Source organism: Cimex lectularius, unplaced genomic scaffold, assembly GCF_000648675.2.
Source record: "Cimex lectularius strain Harlan isolate CLEC.00 unplaced genomic scaffold, Clec_2.1 scaffold138, whole genome shotgun sequence".
Taxonomy (NCBI): domain Eukaryota; kingdom Metazoa; phylum Arthropoda; class Insecta; order Hemiptera; family Cimicidae; genus Cimex; species Cimex lectularius.
The window spans coordinates 1,280,057-1,304,584 of record NW_019394229.1 but is presented as its reverse complement, the minus strand read 5'-3'; the positions used below and the strand labels follow the sequence as shown (position 1 = coordinate 1,304,584).

Below are 24,528 nucleotides of genomic sequence, written 5' to 3'. Positions count from 1 at the left end.
ACATTTTGAATTAATGCGATAAACCAGGACATAGATTAAATGGAGTAGAATTCTATAAAAAAAGTGTTTTCTAACTCGTTCCATTGAGAAGATTTTTTAAAAAGATTTTTGCAAAAACTTGCCAAACAAATAACAGATTTTTTCCATTAACCGTGCAGTTTTCAATAAAATTGAGGGGGTAATGTAAAATCTACATTAAATGTTTGTAAAAATTATTTGACCCTTTTAGTCTGATTACCGTTTCGCATAAGCCTGCAAAACAGCAACATTGGATGATTTATGAAGAATGTCAAGAATTCACTACGTTGCCACAAAACTTATTGGCAAATTTCACTAAAGCTGCTCGATTTATACTACTCATCAATGGTATGCTTGGTATCGCTTCTCAGTGGTATGTTGGAGGTTGAAGATTCTATTTTTCAATGAAACTTATAAAGAAGTGCTAGTAGTGGAAATTTGATTTGTATTGTTTGTAGTATACGTTATTTTGAATACAGCAAATTTGTCCAAAAGTAAAGGTCTAAAGGATTGAAAGTATTTGGGCGGTCATGGCGCAATACCTCCTCTACAAATCCAAATCATTGAAAAGAACTTATTTCCTTTCATTCCCGAAGACAGTGCTAAATGAATGGCCATCACGGCCGACGGTCGAATTTTTCTCCTTAACTCACGTGGGTTATCTAATAGTCTCGTGAAAAGACCTTTTATAAATCTTTCTCCACTTAGAGCCTCTTTGGAAAAGTGTGATCATTACGCCCCCGGGTAACGTTCCCTGATGAATTTGCCACCATCATGGAACCGATAGGTTTGTCGACCATTAGCCACTATATGAAAGGAAGAATGGAGGTTAAAGGGTTTCCCTCAAGAAAAATCTAAAGCGGCTTCTTCCTCAACCCCATCGGAAACAATGTAATTTTCTTTTTGACTTTGTTCATGGTTAATAGATATATAGAAAAAAAGCTTTGACTTTTTTTTATAAAGCAACAATCCGCGCGGGTCGTACCAAGTTCCAAAGATCTGTAGGGGGGAGGGGTTTAAAGATAAGTTCAATGTTGGGGGGTTCAAAGTTCAATAGGGGTATTCACGATCTTTGTGTCAATCCTGTTAACTAAGTTAGGTCGTGTTAGATCGAGAAAAATGATGACATAGACTTGTTAGGATCGGCTAGTTAACATTGCTCGATCTAACAGGCCAGGGCCAATGTTGGATGTTAGGTCGAAAATATAGTCACATTGCTGTCCGTTAGGGCGTAGGTAACCAACATGGCAGCCATGAATAGCTGCTTTTTGTTTACATGTATTTTTATTCTTAAATAAGCATTATTATTCTTAAATCAAACCTATACATTTATTTTGTTAATTTCTGACCTGTTCTTATACTCTCATTCATAATAGATACATTCCATAATCCTATCCTATGAAGTTGTAGGCTGTTAGACGTTAGGATGCAAGTTAGGTATGCCGGCATTGAAGCGTGTCATTTGTTAGTACTTTTCGAGTGCATACATATCATTTTGAATGAAAGAGTTGCTTAATTTTCCTTTTTTATTAACTGCTGGCATCTTCCAATTTAAGAAAAGAAAGCCAAGACAAACAACAACAAGCCTTCGACGACTGCTATAGCTTTATTTTTGGTTCTACCAGGTCGGCGGCCCTGCATTCGAACCTGACATATCTATAAATGGGTTTTTTTCAAAAACTTCGGCACCACAAGTGTTGATATAACCTCTGCTGTTGTGAACCCTCGTAAAAAACATGTTTTTTAAAACATCTAATACTTTTATAGCACAATATTTCATATATTAGTTTTAATAGTATATAATTATTATATATATTAATGGCTATGNTATATATACGCCAGACAATATATTATGCATATTCGTATTGGGGGGAAGGGTATCGTGAAAAAGGGCCAGAGGCTGTTAGACGTTAAGATACAAGTTAGGTATGTAGGCACGAATTGAAGCTAGTCATTTGTTAGTACTTTCGAGTGCATAGATAGCATTTTGAATGAAAGAGTTGATTAATTTTCCTTTTTTACTAACTTCTGGCATCTTACAATTTAACATGAAACAAAACCAAGGACAAGTTATAGTTTTATTTTTGGTTCTACCCGTCGCCACGCGCAACATTGCGGAAAAATCAACCTCTAATAACTCCAGTGATAGCACTTGCAAAACATGGAATAATTATAATTTATTTCAATTTTCATATTATTCATTCTCATACTGTTATGACAGGTCGTACCACTTTCTTTTCAGACGTCGAACATGATTATTGTGTGAACGGGAAGAAACCGTACGTAACATTAGACTAGTGATTGTAGGCTAGTGTGGAATTTGTTGTATCTGGATTTTGCAACATCTTTTATGAAGGAATTAGGTCGTTACAGATGGTGCAATTGGAAATATAGAATGGCCACTTGACAATGTAGTTAAGAATTAATGATTGTCGGATCAAGATTCAGCAGGGAATGGAAGATTAGGTTGAATATAATAGTCAGTTCTCTGCCGTACGTTGGCAATTTTGGATTGGACGGACAACTTAAAGGTTTTAGCTAGTAACCTTTTAAGTACTGGTTTATTGGTTTAGTTTAATTTTCAAAAACCTTTACATCATGTGTGAGGATTCGAGTCAGTTGCTAGTCTAGTTGCAACACAAGGTAGCAGTTGCTTTGATGGTAGGGAAAGGTGTGACGTTATAATAGATCGGTAGAGTAAGGCGATGAAGGGTGTTCATTATCTTTTGCCATTGTGTGGTCTTGAGCTTGATTCGACTTTTTCTAGCAACTGTTCAAGGGAATATAGGAGCGTCTGGCAGAGTTGGAGGATAGAGTGACAGTGCAATCAACCGAAAACACAACCCTGACGGACCTTGTAAAAAAGAGGAAGTGTGTAGATGGTAGGATGCCATTCAGTTTCCAGAACGAACCTAGGACCTACGCCTGTTCATCTTCGAGAAAGTCCCCCTCGAGTAGCATACCATCTATTCACAGGAGCATGAATAGTGTAATAATGACACTTAAATTGGTTTACATTAGATGATTCGAAGAAGTATTTGTTTACAAATTATTTTTCCATAGTGGAGGTAGGAAAAAGAAAGCTGGTTTGAAAAATGTGATGAACCATGCAAAGGTTTCATGTCGCCCGTAATAAGTGGTGAGGTTTTGTATTTCCCAAGCACTGCAATCTTCTGGTTTATTGTACTTTTCATTGGTCTTTAGTTTAGTTTAATTGTCCCAATCTTTACTTTAAGAAGTATTAAATAATGGCTGTAATCCTTTTCCATGAATGTGCTTGATATTCTAGGCATTGGGCGGTTGCTTCGCATTTGGTGATATGGGTGGCAGCTTCTTCCTCCTCATTGAATAACCTGCAAATGGGGTTATATGAAGTTGTGTAGGTGTTTTCTTAGATGCCAGTGACCGGAATATTTCATATCATTCCCCTGACAATTACCTCTCTAGCTCTAGCAATATTTTTGCCAGTTTTGGTGAGGGCTTATCATAAGTTCACTGTGTCTGACACCTTTAGAATAAAACTAGTTTTCCTTTTTTTTTGTAGACACCTTTTGAGATGGGGGATTCTGTATTTGTTCTTGTTATCTTAAGTACAGGTTCTGGACTGATATATGGTCCTCTAGCCAGTACATCTGCTTGTCCATTGCCTAGAACTCCTTTGTGCTTGGGTATGTTCATAGTGGTCAGAACTATAAGCCTTTCGTTTCTGAATTTTTATCAGTTTATAAACACTTTTACCACCTTTATTAGTTTTATAATAATTTTTAAGTTAAAATGATGGTTAAGAAAACAATTTTGTGTTCACAACGGTGACCTCTTACAAGATAACACACTTTGCTTAATAGCCTTTAATTGATAAAATAATTAAGTTATACTAATAGCAAATACTTTGACGAAATAAATAAAAAACATCATTGAGGTTGTTTACCAAAACAAAAATATTTTTGGGTGATTATGTAGTTTTAGTGTTTGCATTATTGTCCTTGGTTCCAATCTCAGATTTGCCCTTGAATTTTTTTTTCTCACGGTACTTCCGCTGATGTGAAAAACAGAAACAAGTTAGCAATTTAGTCTTCTTATAAAAAATATTTAAAAAGAAAACGACCAACACTGACTTCTTACAAAACGAAAACTCACAAATTATTATTTTCTACTATTTTTCAAAGTTTGCGATCATAGATAATAATTCTGGATATTAATTTTTTCCAATTCTTTTAATGCACACACTATAAATTGTTAGAGTCATAAAATGGAACAACGATTTATTTTTATTTGATCATTCAAGTTAAAAAAAGTTTATTTTATAAAACTCGTTCCTTCCCTATCATGATTTGGATAACAAATCAGGATTTTGGGTTGCACGTCTTTTATATTTAAGTAGTCAATAATGATGTATTATATAAAAATTAATTATTTACTATCCTTGTAATAATAATATGAAGAGTATAGTAATGGAATAAACTTTGAAAACAATTATCGTTAATCATGTTTTATTTGTAGGTAAGAGCGTTAGGACTGTATATAGTAAATGTACTACCCCTATTAAATGTCAGGCGTACGTTAGATTTTATTAGAATGGGTAAAAAGCATTAGCTTTTAGCAGTAACAGTACGAAGGACAATCAACATGAGTGTGTTCGTTCACGTATTTATGAAATGTTTTAACCCCTTGTGAAAATGAAAAACATCAACCCCTAAGACGCAGTGGTCTCGCAAGTGCAGCCCTCCCTCCTGATATATTTCGCCGAAGGGAGTACTTTAGCGGGTTCTTACATCACTTTGATTTAAGCCCCCGGCACAGTTATTTTGGATTTTTTTTCTCGTTCTCCTTCCAAAAACCTTCTTTTCTTTGATATATGCATGCGGTCGTCGGAATTCTATGCTTTCTAATCAAGATAAGAAATGTTGGTTTCTGTCTTTTCTAAAATTCATAATTAATATTCTATTTTTTTGTTTAAATTGTGCTGTTCCGAATCCTTTGCCTCCGATCCTCAATTAAGAACTGTATTAGCACTTTCCGTGTAAATTTTCACGATTAATAACAGTTTTTTAAGGGGTGATTTAACCCCGCCCCGAGGAATATCGAGTACTCTGGGGTGAGTGAAAGTGACCAGACCTTTATGTTTCTATCGAGTGATGTGTTTGTGTTAATTTATTGTGATGAATGTAATTTATTAGCGTGAAAGGAAGGGGTTGCTTATAACCCCGCCCCGAGGGATATCAAGTGCACTGGGGTGAGTGTATGACGGCTGGAGAGTAAAAGTAAGTTATTAGCGAGAGTGGAGAGGGTTCAACCCCGCCCCGAGGAATATCGAGTACTCTGGGGGAGTGAAAGTGACCAGACCTCTCTGTTTCTATCGAGTGTTGTGTTTGTGTTAATTTATTAGCGTGAAAGGAAGGGGTTGCTTATAACCCCGCCCCGAGGAATATCGAGTGCTCTGGGGGAATGAATGTGACCAGACATCTATGTTTGTGGTAATGTATATATATGTATTGTATGTTTTGTTTTTATTCTGTATTTGACAACTTGAGGTACAAACGATAGACTAGCATTCTAGAATATCAACGTAGTATATATCGGAAATCAGAGAGTCAGTAACCAAATCGAGACGCTCAAATGGCTGCAGTTTAAAAGAAAATATGCACGAAAGAAAAGAAAAAGATGGAAAACACGCAGAGGGTCGGCGATGACCTCAGCTGTTTGTCGGCCCATAAACTTCCCACTTAAATATAATAACAGTTTCACGTGAGTAAAAAAGGGATCTTCGGTGAGGTCACAATAGAACGACAATTCTTTAGGTTTTTGACGAGCTTTCGAACGATTATACCATCATCATGAAGGCCTGTTTATTTTAGGAAAACATAGCAGTTAGACATACTGTACAATTTAGAAACAAAATTAAAAACAAATATATTATCTTACTCTAACTTTATGAGTGTTAAATTATGTCTTGAGGAAAACTGTATTTATAATAAGATTATTTAAATTTGGTGATGTCTCTCCCTTGTGGTTTTAGTTACCTCTATTATAGTACCTTTTATAAAAAGCTAAATTAATCAACAACTATGATATTCAAATGAAAAAAGTAGGAAAAGAGGCATGTAATTATATATATGTTAACCAAGGTAACCTATACATCATGTTATTTTAAAATTATATGTTGTGTTGCATTTTATTGTACTTAATTAATTTTATATTTTATCTTTTTATTATGTAGATGCTGAGCTTTACCAAATTGAAATAATATTATTATAAATGCAGTTTCCCTTAAGACATACTTTAACACTCATCGAGTAAGATAATATATTTGTGTAGTGATTAGTGACCGTTAGTCAATGATTATTCGGAAATCGTGAGGTGCGGTCTGGTGTGATGTAGGTTTCAGAAAAACATTTTCTTTATCGAGCCAACGTTTCGAGCTTTATTGAGATCATCTTCAGGGGCTGGTATTTACAAACGTTGTTTAAATTTAACAAATACATGTAGGATATGGAAAAAAGTGAATTGATACAATACAAAAAATATTTTTATATTCAATCAAAGTGAGTAGAATACTTTGATTGAATATAAAAAAATGTTTTTTGCATTGTATAAATTCACTTTTTTCCACATCCTACATGTATTTGTTAAATGTAAACAATGTTTGAAAATCCCAGGCCCTGAAGATGATCTCAATAAAGATCGAAACGTTGGCACGATAAAGAATATAATAAATACTTTCATTGAATATAAAAAACATATTTTGGCACGATAAAGAATCATAAAGAATCAATCACATCACATCAGACTGCATCTCAGGATTTCCGAATAATAATATATTTGTTTTTAATTTTATTTCTAAATTGTACAATCTGTCTAGCTGTTATGTTTTCCTATAATAAACAGGCCTTGATGATGACGATTTAATCGTCGAAAGCTCGGCAAAAACCGAAAGAATTGTCGTTCTGTTGTGACTTCACCGAAGATCCTTTTTTCCTCGTAGTTCAACAGCAGGACGATCCATTCATCTCATCTTTAGTTTCTCATGTGTAAAAAATTTAATTATGGTGCAAAATAATCAAGAGAGAAGTAAAAAGCCCTCTGCTTGTTTTAGAGTAGAATTTTTATTCAAAATATTTACAACAATTAATTAAGGCTTTGGTCGAGATAAAAAAGTCAGTGTCACAAGTGGGATTCAAACTCACGACCTTCGGCTAGATACGCCGCTAGTCTACCACTTGAGCTATCATGACTGCGATCCACTCGGACACTAACTTCCATCTCAACCCACCTTTTGAATTTTTCCTCCTTTTTGCCATTTTTCAAATGTCTTTTAATCGGATTGGATTCTCGGTGACAAATGAAATGGCCACGGAGAGCTTTAGTGAAGATATACTTCATTTTAACTTATTAAATTCACTAGTTTTCGTGGTCCGCTTGACCAATTAATATCTTTCTTTCAATAAAGGTTTTTAGTTGAGATGAAAAAGTCAGTGTCACGAGTGGGATTCGATGGATATTTACAACAGTTTACACACATTTATACAGGGGTGCCAGTTTATTATATAACCTCCTGTTTGAGAATTCAATTTTTAAAAAGATGTAACCTGGTAGAACTTTTGTGTAGAAGCAAAAGGTAATTTAAGGGTATAAGTAGCAAGAATAACCCTAAGCCCTAAGCGCGATTTAAACTAAAAAGTTCATCACTCTCCTACGCCTAAGACCAAATCATAGTCTCCAATTTGATTGCTCCTTAGCACACACCTTTCAAAAAAATTCTTTGTGAAGCGTTTTATGTGGTGTGCAACGTAATCCATGCCTGTGTTAATCTGCAAATCTAGAATGATGAGGTAACCAGCCGTAAAACCTTATTTTGCATAATTTGTAGCGATGCGAGGTTTGATCGTGATGTCAAACTTTTTGAGGGGCAAGCACAAAAGAGTATTGGTATAACCACTACTTTATAGAGGAAAAGTTTGTTTAATGACAGTTTAGTCTCTGCACATGACACGAATTGCAGCACCTTTATTCACTCTCTATATTTGGACGGCAAAAGTTAGCATACTGCCAAGTATTACCCCAAGGAAATTACCAGTAGTAGCCCAAGGTATTTATTATCCGACCCGAAGACTAAATTTCGATATAAAACCGTCCTGCGCTCTGTAAAGAGGATACCCGTTTTTGTGGTACATAATGGATTTTGTAAGTCAGCTGACTAGTGTATCTATTCTCCAGGACGAAGTGTAGATGGCAATGTCACCAGTGTACAAGGCCAGTCAGCAATCGGTCGGTCTTTGGTATTGGAAAAAGATCAGCTCCTATTATAGATCCCTGCGAGACACCAGCAGATGCGCCACAATTGAGACAGGGATCAGTTGTAAGAGATTCGAAATTTCCTATATAATATAAATACATTAGCCTGCTTATCACCTCAGCATACCAAACCGTGACAAACACCTTCTCGATGTCCATCAAAACTAACTTTTTAAAATCAAAACTTTTTTTTAAATAAACGACCAAGTTACGTCATCAACGACTCTAGCTAGTTGAGCGATAGTAAAGAGTACCGGAACATCCTAACCTGCTAATGTTGGATAATCTGGTCGTCATCAAGATGACAATTGACCATTGCTAACAGCATTCTTGGAAACACTTTACTTAGCTTTCTAAGCAGACTAATAGGTTTGTAGCTGTCGCTGAGTAATTTGGCAGGCTTCAGATTAAGAAACCCTTAGGGGTTTTCCAGAGAATGGGAGAGTAACTTACTGTGAGACATTTCTTGAACAGATTCGTGAGGAATACTAAAGCTTTTCATGTGTTTTAGCAAAATATTTTGGATATTGTCTAGGCCTCATGATTTATTAGTTTTTCTTGAATAGTAATTTCTTTAATTTATTTAGGAGTAGTGAAGGAACAGTCAGAGTGATAATGGGAGTTTCTGAGGAAAAGATTTACCTGTCGTTCTATTTTCTTTAATGACAGGGATTACCTCACCTTACAATTGAACTGATGACTCTGCTGGACCGTACGTTTCTGCTCAGCGTGCGAGATAATTGTTCATCCGTCTCATTTAATTACATTTGCAACTTTAGAACATGCTTTTCAATTCAACGATTCTATTCACTTGACATGTGAACTGAATGGATTTAACAGTTTTACGGGAATGAATTTAATAAAATTTTGATTACTCTTCTATTATAGAGAAAAATGAAAAACGAAGGCAATCTCTGGCTCAAAACATAAAAGAATCTATCTACCTATCTCTCCCAGATTGGTGTATAGATAAACAATGAATGAGAGAGAAATAAAGAGAGCGTGAGTGAGGTGAAGAAGTAAGAAAAAGGACAGATATTACGGACCGTAAAAGTAAGAGAACCGAAAGGGAAGAATTAAACATTAATCATGCAAATATAATAAAAAATAATTGCGGGAGTACGACAGAAAAAGAAAAAAAAGAAAGAGAGTGAGAGGGTAAGGGAGAGCGAAAGGGAGGGGGAGGGAGAGAGAGAGTTTGAGTGAGAGGAGCGAGAGAGTTTTGTATGAAGGGACGAGTACAGAAATTATGTAAAATGACTGAGTGGGAACCGAAATGGACGAATCATATAACGTAAATATGAAAAGGAACTAATTGAGGGAGTAATGTAAAGGTAAGATATCTAGAAATAGATTGATAGATAGATATATAGATAGATAGATAAAGAGAGAGTGAGAGTGAGAGAGAAAGAGAGAGAAAGGGAGAGACAGAGTGGAAAAAGAGAAAGGAGTACCAGGAATTATGAAACATGAACGAGAGAGACGAAACATGTATATACAAAGAAAATGGTTTTGTAAATAAAAGAAATAAACAAAGAAAGCGAAAGGGTGCGGAAGTGAACAGAATTCCTTTAAACAAAATCAAATAGAGAACAAGCACCCCTTCGCGCAAAAACTTCAACAACAAAAAATAAAAAAAATATGACTATTTAACATGTTAGTTTTCTAATAACTGAATTAAATTTTTTTAAATTTATTTCTACGATTGAGATACTTCAAGTTTTGTATTGGAGTTTCGAGCTGTCAGCTTCTATTTTCTTTCCACTGCTGTCGTAAAGTTCCTAAGCCTGAGTCAAGTGGTAGTCTCAGTCGGATCTTTTTTCGTGGAGTCGTTGTTAAGAAGATACTTAAACGCTACTTTCTCCCAAGTCCTCTCTATTCTTCCATTTCTTTTGTCAAAAGTAAAAAGAGGAAAGAATGTTTCACTTTACCGTTTTTACATCACAACGTTTTTATATTTGTTTATATTTTAAACTTGTAATAAAACAAAATTGTGTTATTTCTTCAAAATCCAAACGTTTACGTGGCCAATGAAAATAAATAAATAAAATAAATGTGTAAATACTTCAATAAAAGGTAGACTGAGAAAAATAGAGACAAAACTATGTTACTAGAAAAATTAAAAAAGGACAACAAAACATCCTGTTCACAACACGTTCTACTGTCAGACTACCATTTAAAAATTCAAATTATTTGATTGTTTGTTCTACTTTTAAGCAATAACAAATGATTGTTTTTAATAAATTAGATAATAAATATTTATACATCCAATGAAGGAACTTATTAATTCACAATTATAATAAAATTTCAAGTACAATTTAAATAGTTCGATGATTTGAATATGGATATGAATAATTTGTATATTTGAAGGTAAACTGGTTCAAAATGAATATGGATATTGCCAATATTGTAGTATTTACTTTCTCTAGCATGTTTATTTTATTTTTATTATAAATTGCATTATAATTTATTGAAAATATTATGTTTTATTTAAGGAGATTTTTTTGGCCTTATGGTCTAGCATGTCCTCTGGTAGCTAAAACCTCTGTGCACCTGTTAGGTATACTGTTAATAACGTTGACACTAACTTTATAAGGAATTTCACTCCATAGATCGCTGCAGTCACTTGTTGCAGGTCAACTGGCTGCGGATGATGATCGAAAAGCCTTCTCTGGAACGTATCCCATATGTACTCAATGGGATTGAGGTCTGAGTACAAGGGGTTGGGGAAGATAGGAAATTCCCAGCTTTTCTAAACATTGAAATAACTCTGCCTCTATTAGTATGAGCGTGCCAGCAACGTCATCCAGAAATCGAAAATCCCTGCCAATGGGATCCTTGGTTTGAGGGATGTATTCTTCGGTAATTTCAAAACCTTAACGTACTGAGGTGAGGTTGCCTTCAAAAATATGGAGTCCAGTTCGTCCTCCGGTGTCGGCACAAACTATTACACCTCTCCTCCAAACTGCACTGAAGATGTTATTGTACGCATCAGCTACTACCACTATAAAGACAGAAACCCTAGACTTCAGTAAAGAAAACAGCATTCCAATTGGTGTTTTTCTTCTAGGCGCTCGCTGCACCATATTTGCCTGAGTTGCTGGTAGTGGGCTGTTGCTGCAGGTCGTCTCAAAATGGCATACGATGTGAGGCCAACTTCCGACAAACGATTACGAATCGTTTGTGTTGATAAACACATTGCCAAAATATCTTGTACTTCATTTAGGAGGGGTCTGTCTTGCAGCAATGACAATAGGGATATTCGCGACCCTGTTAACTCTGTTAGGTCGTGCTAGATCGAGAAAAATGATGACTTAGACTTGTAAGAATCGGCTAGTTAACATTGCTCGATCTAACAGGCCAGGTGCAATGTTAGATGTTAGGTCGAAAATGTAATCACATTGCTATCCGTTAGGGTGTAGGTAACCAACATGGCAGCCATGAAAGAGTTGATTAATTTTCCTTTTTTTATTGTTTATAGTTTGTATTTACTATTTTGATTTATCCTGCTAAAAATAATATCTAGGTAAATTTAATTAAACTTAATAGAATATGAATAAATTACAAATATCTCTATTCATTTTTGAGCAGTTTATAAAATGCTTGTATATTCATGTGAAACGGTATCAGAGAAAGATCTTTCGTTTGTATTCCTACGTAAATTCATAAAGATATTTTTTTACAAATTTTTTATAGATGCCTGGAAACCTTCCTGACTTTTTAAACGGCATGGTCGGCATTACAAATAAACATTCTCAGGATCATGTTCGTAATGTAAAGTTTAGTATGTTTTCGAACTTGAGTTCTCCCATAACGGTATCGAATGACACTTATAGCAAATAAAGTTTGCCTAAACCTGCTTCGAACCACGAACTTTGTTTATTTTCTCTGTAAATCGAGAAAGTGAGTTTACATCGGATGATCTCGAGTAGAAGATGAATTACGGGAGGTATTTAAAGTCAGACGACGATTATGAATGAAGTATTGGACGCGGGAATCGTCAAAAATTTATACAGCAATAGACAAAAATAATAAACTAACAGAAAAATGTAATCATGCCATATTTATTATATTACGCGGTGGGGGGGTCAGGATAAACAAATTTTACAAAGATTTAACTATTTGTATAATTTCCATTAATCCAACAACTCCAAATAATATACATAGTTGTAAGTTAAAATCAAATTGCTAAAGCATATAAGGAATTGTCTGTTTAAATTATTCTTATTGTCTTGCAAACAAAAGGAGATAGCCCCTCGTTCCGTATTTTTCCACTGAGTTGTTGTTGCTAATTGACGGTGAAAAGTCATTAAGAAAGAATAAATTAAAATCTGTAATGTCCTAACTCGTAAACATACTACCATGAATTGTTTTGACTTGTTTTACGTAATATTTTAACACGTATCACGCATGTCGCAAAAGCGCAATAGTTTCAATTTAAAAAAAGTATATCCAACAGAAAAATGGTATCGATTATTCATTCAAGAGTCAACTCAAATTTGCGCACGCCTTCACATCAGACGCGTGTATAGAGATTAGTGAACTTCTCGCAGTCCACCGGTAATTCCAACGTTCGTAATTTACCATAAATTACGCTGGCTCGAAAATCACCCCCCTTCGGGTGTTGGCAGTCCGGGGTCGGAACTCTTCTGTCCAGCCGCCGAGGTTGAGCTCCAGGGGATATCAACAGCTAGAAGATTTCACCCCCATCGCAATCTCTTACTAAATCCATACCCATTCACACTTTCACTTAAACTTACTTTCTTTCTTTTTTACATACCATTCACTCAGTTACAGTGGTGGGGTACTCAGTATTACTCCATCACCCTTTACACTTGTTATATAATTAACCAAATAGAGGACAACGGGTATTCCCAACAGTTCCATCGGTCCTCTCACGCTACACATTCACCCCAATAAATGCATTCACTCACAACACACGCTAGGGACACCGACTATTAGTACTATATACAAAAAACAACCCTGCTTCCTCCGAGAATCGGAACAGAGAAACCAGATGCTCCCTGCCAGGCTAATGCTTAATTATCATATAGTCACTCCTATACGCTTTCTATACGAAGGCAAGGACTTGCACCCTACAACTAGGAGGGGTATATTAAGCAGCCTTTCTCTTCAAGCCTGATACTTACGCGGGCTTTGGCTCAAAAGTTTTTTAAATCATGTTTTTTCCTGCATTTTTAGCGTCAGAGGGCGGGATATTGGTAGTTAGTTAAATCCACTAAAATCAACTCCGAAATGTGGGATTGAAGTTTTAATCTATCATTATTAGTATTAATCATAAATATTGCTAATCGTTAAATCTTTATTTTTACTAACACATTCTTCGTTAGCGCGTTCATTAATGTTAGAAGAAGCCAACCGTCAGTTACTTTATGAGGCTAAAAAAATTTACAACGTTCTTTTTTTATAAATTGTTATTCAATCCGCTTTGTAAACGAATTGTTTACGACATATTGTGTTAAATTTTCAACTGATTTAACTTATTAAACATGAAAAGTGTTTGTAGATAAAAAATAAAATAGGAAATTTTAGTTCTCTCAGACCATTTCTTAGCGCGTCCTTTCGTAAAGCGTTTTTGGAATTGCAAGATTATTAAACACATGTATCAATAAAAAAACTATTTTTAAACTGCCAACATACAGTTTATTATATTCAATACTAAACAGAAAATTTCTAATAGAAAAAGTAAAACATTACACCCTGTTAACTCTGTTAGGTCCTGTTACATCGAGAAAAATGATATCGTAGATTTATAAGAATCGGCTAGTTAACATTGCTTGATCTAACAGGCCAGAGCCAATGTTAGATGTTAGTTCGAAAATGTAGTAACATTGCTATCCGTTAGGGCGTAGGTAACCAACACGGCAGCCACGAATTTAACAGCTGTTTTTTGTTTACACGTATTTTTACTCTTAAATACGGATTAATTAAATCAGACCAACACATTTCTTTTATTAATCTCTCACCTGTCCTTATACTCTCATTCATAATAGATACATACCCTATCCTATAAAATTGTAGGCTGTTAGACGTTAGGATACAAGTTAGGTATATCGGCACCAATTGAAGCGTGTCATTTGTTAGAACTTTTCGAGCGCGTAAATAGCATTTTGAATGAAAGAGGTGTGCATTTTTCTTTTTGTATTAACTTCCGTCATCGTACAATTTAACATAAAACAAAACCAAACCTAACAACAACAAGCCTTCAAGGTCTGTGATAGCTTTATTTTTGGTTCTACGCGTGCATCATTGCAGAAAAATTAACGTTTAACATGCTAAGAAAAGAAGGGGGCGTTGACGATCTTACTGGACTTTTCTCTATTCACGATAACATGAGTTAACATCTTACAAACATTGTGAATACCCCTATTATGTTGAATGGATGATGTTACAATAAACCTAGATTTATTTATTGAATCACATTGTTTACTCAGATTTAGTCGTAAAAATACTATTTTAACTATATACAGACAATTATAAAATAATAATTTGTTGGAGATGTGAGGAGCGCTAAAGAAAGAGGTAGTTTGGAAAACAGCTTTTGCCAACGTTTCGACCTTTATTCAGATCATCTTCAGGGCTTCAGGGCTCAGTGTGGTGCTATCCTTGTGGGGTCATATTGGTTTTGTGTGAAATTGTTGTGACGTACAATTGTTGTTGATCATAGGAGCTGTAACACCGGAACCCCTCCTCAGCAGTAGGTGTTCATCATGGACTAGCGTTGATCTACAATGCTAAGTAGGCAAATAGTAAAGATAAACTTGAGAGAGTATGTGAAACATTTTTTCTGTTCAATGAAATAGTAATGAAGGCAGAATTGAAGATTAAGAAACAGAACAGACAATTAAAATTTAAAGAAAAAAAACCCAGAATATTTGAAAGACATTATTTTCGCCAACTAACGAACGACACAAAAGTATAAATTAAGTGAAATTAAATCTTCTGTCAAGTTGCCAATATTTTTTGGAAAAATAGCAAATATTTAAACCTAATAAATATAAAAATCATCAAGAACTTTATAACCCGACATTATTGTTTGAAATACCTATTTCATATGGAGGGGAAAACAAAGAAAAATCATCAGTGACACGACCACACAAAGATCACGAGAATATATATATTTTATATAACACAAGGTTATGTCTTTTAGGTGAATTAGATAGTTTAAATACTGGCACGAAAGGAATGATCGTAAAAATTAAAAGAACATAAGTTATGGAAAGTAGTTTCACCGGTTTTCATCATGGAGGTGCACGATCCGAGGTAAAATGTATACGTTTTCACTCTCGAGTTTAGGAAGTCATACTCATTAATTTAATTCACGGGGTTTCGTGTCTAATTAAAGGCATTTGCTTATAAAACAGACTGTTTAGACATTTTACGGCGTTTTAATTGTTTGGCAAGATTTCTTTCCGCGTTCCTCACTAATTAGTGCTCGACATTTTACCCTTACCAGGTAAAATTTACCTTCTTTAAAGTGTGTACGGAGTGGGAACAGTTAAATTGAAATTTTCCTGAAAAACCAGGCGAAAAGTTAAATCATTTTAGTTTGTCGTTATAAACAATAAGCATTATCCTTCAATTTTGTATCTTTGATTGTGATTTTTTTCCTTGCGTTGTCCGATGGATATGGACGCGAAACTCGGGCAAAATCTCGTAAATCAATCGGAAAATGCGACAAAGTTTTTAATAACTTTGGGCCCGCAGTCGTTCGGCATGGGAATTGCTTTTCGGCCAGCCTCAAAATTTCATTTGTCAAAGTAATTTCCAGTTATAAACTCAATTTGACTGTTTTCTTGATTTTGTGAAATAGTCCGAACGCTACTATTTCAGGGTAATTGTGCCGAGGGCTAACTTTTTAAAAAGTTTATTATAAATAATATCCATCTCTCAAATTTCTGTGTAAGGTAAAATTCGGCTAAATTCTTATGCTTGAGCTTTATCGACAAAGTATTTAAAAAATAAGTGTTACTATGTGAAAATTCTGGATCAAGATATGGTCTTGAAGAAGAAGAAAGCAAATTTAGTTGCTAATGACAAGCTTTCGACCTATTTTCATATTCGGTCATCATCAGGGCCTATATAAATTTCACATTGCGATAAACATCCTGAGGTCGAAAGCTCGGCAATCGCAACTAAATTTGCTTTCTGTTCGTAAGTGAAAAAATAGCCGATACTACGAGTACTGAAAACAATGAACTATGCCCTGTTTTACCACGATTTACGATCAAGTTTTTACGATTTCCAAATAATTTTCTGGTATACACCAAAATATTGTAATTTATTTCAAAAAGATGACTGAAATAATATATTTAAAAAATTTATTCAATTTATCCAAAACAGTTTTATTAAATACAAGCCATTACATTTCGTGGTCCTTTTGACCAAATAATTTTTTTTCAATTAATTAAGGTATTGGTTGAGATAAAAAAGTCAGTGTCACGAGCGGGATTCGAACCCACGACCTTCGGCTAAATAAGCCCCTACTCTACTACTTGCGCTATCGTGACTTCGTCCCACTCAGACACTGACTTTTTTATCTCAACTAAAAACCTTAATTAATTGAAAGTTATAAATTCATTACTACCCAAATTTTACTTCAAAAGCCAAGACATAATAATTGGATGAAATTCGCTTTTGGTTAACGACCGTTTTGTAGAAGTGGGTTAAGTGATATTTTGCCAATTAGGACCGGATTTAGGTTGAGGAAGTTTACAGAATAATGAAAACTGTAACTAATTTTTTTCTTTATTAATTTGGCAATCGAAATTCTTCCTCTGCCAATAAAACTAAGTGTTCAAAATACTAAAATGTAAAGGAAGTGTAATATTCTGCATTTTACAAACAGTGTTAACTTTTGTCCAATTCTACTCCACTATGAACTAGAGGTGAGAAATACCGATGACCGTCGATGAAGTGAATGAGCTCTTTCTTGTGGCGGAATGGCTGGAGGGGCAAACAACTTGTCATGTTACTTGGTGGTGGTAAAGACGACACTCAAAATTGAACGGCTATCGATGAAGGGTTGGTATAAGAGTTGTGGAAATGTAAGAGTCACGTTCTTTTCTCAGAGCCGTTCGTCGCTCGCTCAGTAAAGTGAGTTAATTCTATTGATCAGCTCGTGAGGTGAGCTCAAAATCTAAACGAAGAGCATTGTTCGAATATTTTTTTTTTTCATTGACTGCAATGGATTGGTTTCACGACATACAATGCCATATTGAATGTATAATTGCATAGCTACCGAGATATCTTATTTTATCTTTTTGTATCTCAAAACATTTCAAACAATTAAAGTACACATTAGAGCAACGCAATATAATTTCGGTTCCTCTTCGTGGAAGACCTTAATTAGTAAAATAAATTGGATTTTTTTCTAAGCTGATCTATTAAATGAAAAATCATTTATCATCTGCCTCTCTACATTTATACATACAAACAAGTCATCCTGTAAGGATTGTAAAAGGTGAAAAACAAATCGTCGGTGTATAATAAATAAGATAGGACCCAGGTCAAACCGTTGAGATACTCCATGTTCAATGAACCAATTAGCACTTATGTGGTTCTTATTCTTACACATTAGCTTCGCTTAGTAAAATAAGATTGACATCACGGCAAGGAGAGTATTTTGAGATCTATCGTATCAAATGCCTTAGTGATGTCTAGGCCTTCCATTGTGGATGACTCAAAATTGTTTGCAGAAAGTACACGTATGACAGACAACCCGGGAAATTGCGGAAGAGTTTACTGTTGAACGCTCGACCGTTGTGGGGAGACCTTATCATGGAAGAGTACATGATTACGACTGCAAAGAACTAAGTCTACAAAAAATTAAATATGATCCCAAATGACATCCGCGGTTTTGGGGCACGGCAGCAGGCACGGATGACTGATCCAATGTCTCATGTTTACATTTAATAAGGATATTTAATTGTATATAGATCTTTGTACCATTACTCAGTGGTGAATGGATTGTAGTGAGTGAATGTCATTTATTTCCACCAATCAGAGGGCTTATTCACAATTACCCCGTGGAATATCGGGTACTTTGGGGATACATGAATGAATGGTTGAATATAATTTATTAGGGTGAATGAAAAGGCTCATCTCCAATTACCTAGAGGAATATCGAGTATTCTGGGATAGATTGAATTTTAACTGTGTGTATTTCATTATGTTTTGTTTATTATGTTTTGTAGGTAGGTTAGGATTTACGCATTTAATAAAGTGAATTTTTTTTATAAAGCATTTATTTGTCTTAAATTTCATATCCTACTGGTGTTGTTAACTATCATTTTATGAACTCAATAAAAAATATATTTATAAGGACAAATACAATCTTTGATTTTTATTGTTTTCATTATGCAGCTGGTGGTGAAGTGTTAAAAAAACGTATGGCATGTGATGTATTTTGTTTACACTGCTAAGTGAGTGAAACAATAAAGTACACATTTAGGAAGAAAATAACAACAAAAGTGCTGGCGTAAACCATAATCAGTTTAGAGTAACTGAAAAGGTGCTTTAACTTGGTAAAGTAGGTTAAGAAGGAGAGGCCGAGCAATTGGATGACAAAGAGAATCGTGAAAATCCCCCCTCGAAGTTTTGGCGGCGATTGTTCCAACATGAAAGTGAAATAAGCCACCGAAGACAAGACGTGGGCGGCATTCGACAAGAAAACCTGGAAAATAAGATAATAATACTGAAGCGTCACAGGTTCTTCTATCAGGAACACGTCTCCGGTGAAAACTCCAGACTCGTTGTAGAGGAAAATTACGTAGAGCATAGCTCCATTGATATCAACGTTATTTACCACTGAGGTGATTTTGTTGCCTTCTTTTATTTCCACAGTATAAGTTCCCGCGTTGATGTCGTGCAGTATTCCTCTTTCAATACGGAAGGCGGTGTTTTTCAGTGTCTTCATTTCGATAAAGTTCAAGCTAGGATTTTCCTTGAGAGACGTTAACGCGTGAATTACGAAGAAAGAAGAAATACTGTTATGTATTTCACCTGCCGAAAACACTGTAGGATCGTAATCGCCATTCTGGACCAAACCGTTTTTCGTAATAATGATAGATGTGGATTTTCTTTCTTTCAAGGATACCGGATATGTCCTGGAATCTTCAGAGGTGTTCATTTTTCCCGTTATTGTTACCCAAAGTTTTGCAGACTCCACAACATGAATTCCAGTCTCAACGGTAAAATCGAAAGGATCTACTTCGCTATTATTTATATAGCCGGCGATATTGATGGTGCAGGCATAGGGCAATGTGTTGAATATCCTTAAATTGGACGTGTGCTCTTCCGGAATAAAATGCAGCCCGTTTTCCAACCGTATCTGTACGACCAGCGAAAACATAACTACGAGGATTAACGCGAGGTACCCACTAAGAAATATGTGAAGATTGGAAAAGTTACGTTTTCGCACGAAAGGATAGACTATAAATTCATTCAATGGAAAAAGAATGAAATCAAAAATCGCGGAATACCATTGAAGATCCATATCCGCCCACCAATGCGTTCGATTTCTAGAAGAGAAATCCGTCTGTTTGACGGTGGTAAACATTAAAAACGCAATAGCATTACTCATGAAAACCCCCGTTATAAAATAGATCAGAGTTTTGAAAAACGTATTCGTTTGCGCTTCCACAAGTTTGACGACGGCCGGAGACGTTTCATCGAGGTATTGAATCCCACCCTTATCCTCTTCGTTTTTGTCGGGCATGTTGGCCGTGCTATTGGAAAATGGACATAAGAAATCTATTATTTTCCTCCAAATGCCCCGCGAATTAGACTCCGATGGCGTTACCCTCTCTGGAACCAACTTATTCGATGAGGAAAACGGAGTGTAAGTGTGTACAACCAAAATACTTTCGAACATCGCCCTGTAATGACCTGACGTATTAACGTTTTCTTGTTTCAAAATGCCTCGTTTGTTTTCCATAAAAATTTTAATTTTATGAAGAGGTTGTCTTAACATGTTGAACAAATGCTTAATGCATAGCTCCCAAACTTTGAAAAGAATAATTTCATTCTTCATTTTACTTTTCAAGAACAATAAGAGGATGAAATACGCGCTCACCGACAAGATGGCGATGATGCTCATATGTAACGGATTCCCAAGACCCGTTTCTAATAGAAGCTCGCACACGAATCTCATCAAAATCCGTATATACACCAAATAAAAAATATATCTGCCTACCTGTCGAGTCTGAGTTAGTATATCGAACTGTTCCAGTAAAAACATATTCCTGACCGCCGACACGGCGTAAGACAGGACCATCATTGATCTTGACAAATGCATAAAGGAACGTTGGGTCCTCTCGTGGAGAATGGAGAGGAACCAACATAACGAAGAGGCGAATACAGTCAAAACTTCCAAAAGGCAGACTGTCGACTTGCCCGTGTACGAGTCGGCCAAGCAGCCAAACACCAGAGCGAAAGGACCGATAAAAAATAGCAGAGCGTTCGTTTCTTCAAATCGGGAAAAGCTCGATATTGTAAAGGACATTGCGATGCCGGTCGGTAAGCCTGTACACAATTTGGTCGATTCCATCGAATAACTAATTAAGAATTCACCACCGAGGAGCAAAATTTTAATATTTCTTATATTAAGTTCCATCTTGAATCTATCAAACATGGTTTTTAAATATCGGGGACAAACTAATAAAGACATCGCATATATCGAACAGTCACATGCAAGTCCATTTTTATCAGATGATTTATTGTATTTGTATAAAAAAGAAACATTTGTTTGTTTGTTTTTTTTTTGCTTTTTCCTTTGGAAATATTGCCATATAATATTTAAGAAATTTATAAATACAGCGTTTCAAGATTTATTGGGCCCATTATACTGGGGTCCCTATACAGATCATCCAATAATTGTTTCCTCTGGTTATCGTACTCTGGGCATTCTAGTATTAGATGACTGGGATTTGATGGACTGTCGTATGTTGGACAGTTAGGGGACGTGCTTATTCCAATTCTATGCCTATAACTCCCCCACAGGCCATGGTTAGTTTTAATTCTGAAAATAGTAGAGTAGAATTCCTTTTGCCTGCCTCCTTCCGAAAACCACGGCTTTGCTTTAAGCTTTGGGAATAAAGCTGGATTGTAATCGCCAGCTGTTGCGGAGCTGTATTCTTTATCCCATAGATTGGAACACAATTTGTTGAAAAAAAAATTTCCGTCTGTTTTAGGGATTTTCAACTTTCGTGTATATGGGTACACCATATACTGTGGCCTCCTTCGCCAACGCATCCACTGTTTCGTTATGAAGTATACCCGTATGACCTTTAATCCAGCATATTATCACACTTTTTCCATATTTTTTTAGCTCAAAGATCTTTTGGTAAACATCCGCGATGATATAATTATTAACTTTGCCGCTTGGGGATACATTACTTATACTATCTACAGCGCTTCGACAGTCCGTTAATATGCAGAATTTAGTTTCATTCCTTTTTTTTATGTATTCAAGCGCTTTAGTTATGGCGGTTAATTCCGCAGTGTAGACAGTAGTTGAGTTTGGTAGAGATACTGTTCTTTATGTTCACTTTTGTAATCGAACATAGCGCCCATCGAGGGCACTCTCAACACGACACGCAAGGCTGGCACAATTACACAGAAGACAAACACTTTGAGCCCTGAAGATGATCTCAATAAAAGATCGAAACGTTGGCACGATAAAGAAAATGTTTTTCTGAAACCTACATCACCCCCGACCGCATCTCACGATATCTGAATAATTATTTATTTAACACAATGTTTATAATCTTATATAACTCCTCCCCCGTTAGAGAGAGCTTCCCTTGAAGCTCGTGAAATAAAAAGAAATAAAATGACAATTATAAAAATTTGAACTATCTTATTCTGTGCTAAGATATTATTTTACATTTGCAATGAACCAGAGGTGTGGTTACTTAAGGCTAACATATTTTTCTTATATCTATACAAAATAATAGTGATTACAGTTAATATGACGGGTAGAATTATATACAGAAAGATAGTCCGTAGGCTGGGATTAACATGTACCGCGGGAGTCTTGAATGTTGTGGGTGAAGGTTGGAATGTCCATTTCCAATTTTTGTAGATGAACGGTGATGTTCAGGTTCTTCATCTTTTCTATTGGAAACGACAAGCCACTCAACCAGTGAGGTCTTCCAGAAGTGCGGGTCTGTAGGTTAACGTCCTTGTTCCTGTAGAATAGAGTGCTGTCTTCTGCATCTATGAGGAACAACCCTTTCAATTTATGCATTTCCAGGCCACTTGAAGTTTCTATTTTAACAGTGTCAGGTTTCGCAAAAATTGCTAGGTATTGGTTAATTTCTGGATTTCGTTGCAGTAAATTGTTGGCAATTTTGATGTCAGCAATCTGGCAATGTTCCATGCTTCATGAGAACACATGAAGCAATATGTTCTCGCCGCAAGGTGTTGCTTGATGAACCTCCTCCTCGGCGGAGCAAAGGTAAACTCCGTTGATTTCAGGGCACAGTTTTTTCAGTGGTTGGATAATCGAATTGTCCCTTGACTTCAAAAAGTATTTGTACTTTGCCATCACTGTTATAAATTTGTTTTTGTAATAAGATGGAATGGAAAGTATACAATACAGGTCATAATCTGTTTGTTGCGTTACAGGTAGTGACAAATAGTACACAATTTCATTATTATAATATTTACATTTAGTTTTAACCATTGATTCAAGTTTTAGGATATTCTCTAGTTTTAGTTCAAATGGAAATCCACCGGGGTAATGTTTTAATAATTTGTTTAATTCATTAAACATATCTCTAGGTTTGATTATACCAGGATGTAATCTCCCTACATTACAGAATACAATAGAATTTTCTATTTCCCTTAGCATATCAGATATTAATTCAAATAATATAACAAGTTGGTTAAGCATATTTTCTAATTCTAATACATAAATGTCCTTATTATTATCCTTAATGATATTATTAAGTTCTACAATTTTATTTTTTAATTCTACATTATTAATATTTATTTCCTTAATCAAATCTTTATAATTTTTTATTAACATACTGTTTACAGAGTATTGGTTATTTAATTGATATTGTAGTTAAAGTTATTTACATTATTCTTTATGTCTGCTAACATTTTTTCATAATTTTCGCCATCATAGGCGTCCAAGTTACCTGTTATGAATTTTACAATGGATCCTATACCGTTTATTATTCCTCTTTTTGTTCTAAATTTTCTCTGTACAATTAAAGCATTTAGTTTTTCGCTTATTACACTGCCTTCATAATTAATAATTTTAAAATAATTATTTAATTTTTTCTTTATATCAGTGTCGTTTTTTGCTAGCTCAAAGATTTTCAAATAATTAATGTTTAACTCACTGAATTTGGTGTGTAATTCTGTAACATTGTAGTAATGAGAGTGTGGTGTTTGTTAGATTTTCGCTTTTCCTAGCCTTATGGGTAGTATACCAGGGTTTGTTGTTTTTGATATTCAGTCCGTTTGCAAAACAGCTGAGGATGGACCTGGAACAGCGTCAATTTTTTGAGTTTTCCTAGGTCTTTGAACATCTGACAAGTGGATTTTGCTTTGTGTGTTATAATGTTGTGCATTTAGTTTACCTAATTTCAGAGTTCTGTTGATCGATTTTAGCGTTTGTTTTTTATATTTGTATTTAGTTTTACTTTGTTTTTGTTTATTTCGTATATATACCTCTTCGGGGATATCAGGTAATTCTTCTCTCTCTCGGTTTAGCGTTGCTATAGTTTTTTCTTTGATTTTCGAATTTAGTTCATTAATCTTTTGATATAATAAAAGAGTTTTCTGTTTGTGGGTGTTTATGTAGTCGTTGTATATTTGAGTTTCTAAGTCTAGTGCGAACGGGGAGTCATTTTCGATATGACCGCTGAGTATGTTACTTGGTTTTGCGTTCGTTGAGGAATGTATTGTATTGTTATATGCTAAAATAGCATAGTTCATTTTATCTCTGATTGAATCTTTTTTAATGTACTAAATTTTTCGGTCGAGTTTCCGTATGCCGAAGTTATTTTAGACGGGGCTAATTTTATTGATTTTTTAAAATGTTTGTGTGCTACTTCAGGATTGATAAAGGATGTTGTACTACCTGTATCAATTAAAATTTTGAGAGGTGGGTTTCTAAATTTTATATATGGGAGGCTTGGCTTGGTTGCATTTTGTCATCAAGGGATACTCGGGTAGAGG

The 24,528-nt window shown here is 35.1% G+C and overlaps 1 protein-coding gene and 1 long non-coding RNA gene across 4 annotated transcripts in view; one reads left to right on the top strand and one right to left on the bottom strand.

Annotated features, from left to right (window-relative positions):
* The window catches only part of LOC106665019 (tyrosine-protein phosphatase non-receptor type 13-like), a 326,390-nt gene that overhangs the window by 67,667 nt on the left and 234,195 nt on the right, over positions 1 to 24,528 (top strand). The gene's annotated exons all lie outside the window — the stretch shown is intronic.
* On the bottom strand, positions 761 to 22,874 carry LOC112128354. Its single transcript, XR_002910955.1, has 3 exons — positions 22,728 to 22,874; positions 14,274 to 14,279; positions 761 to 772 (listed from the first exon to the last, which is right to left on the bottom strand). It is a non-coding gene; the product is annotated as an uncharacterized LOC112128354 (long non-coding RNA).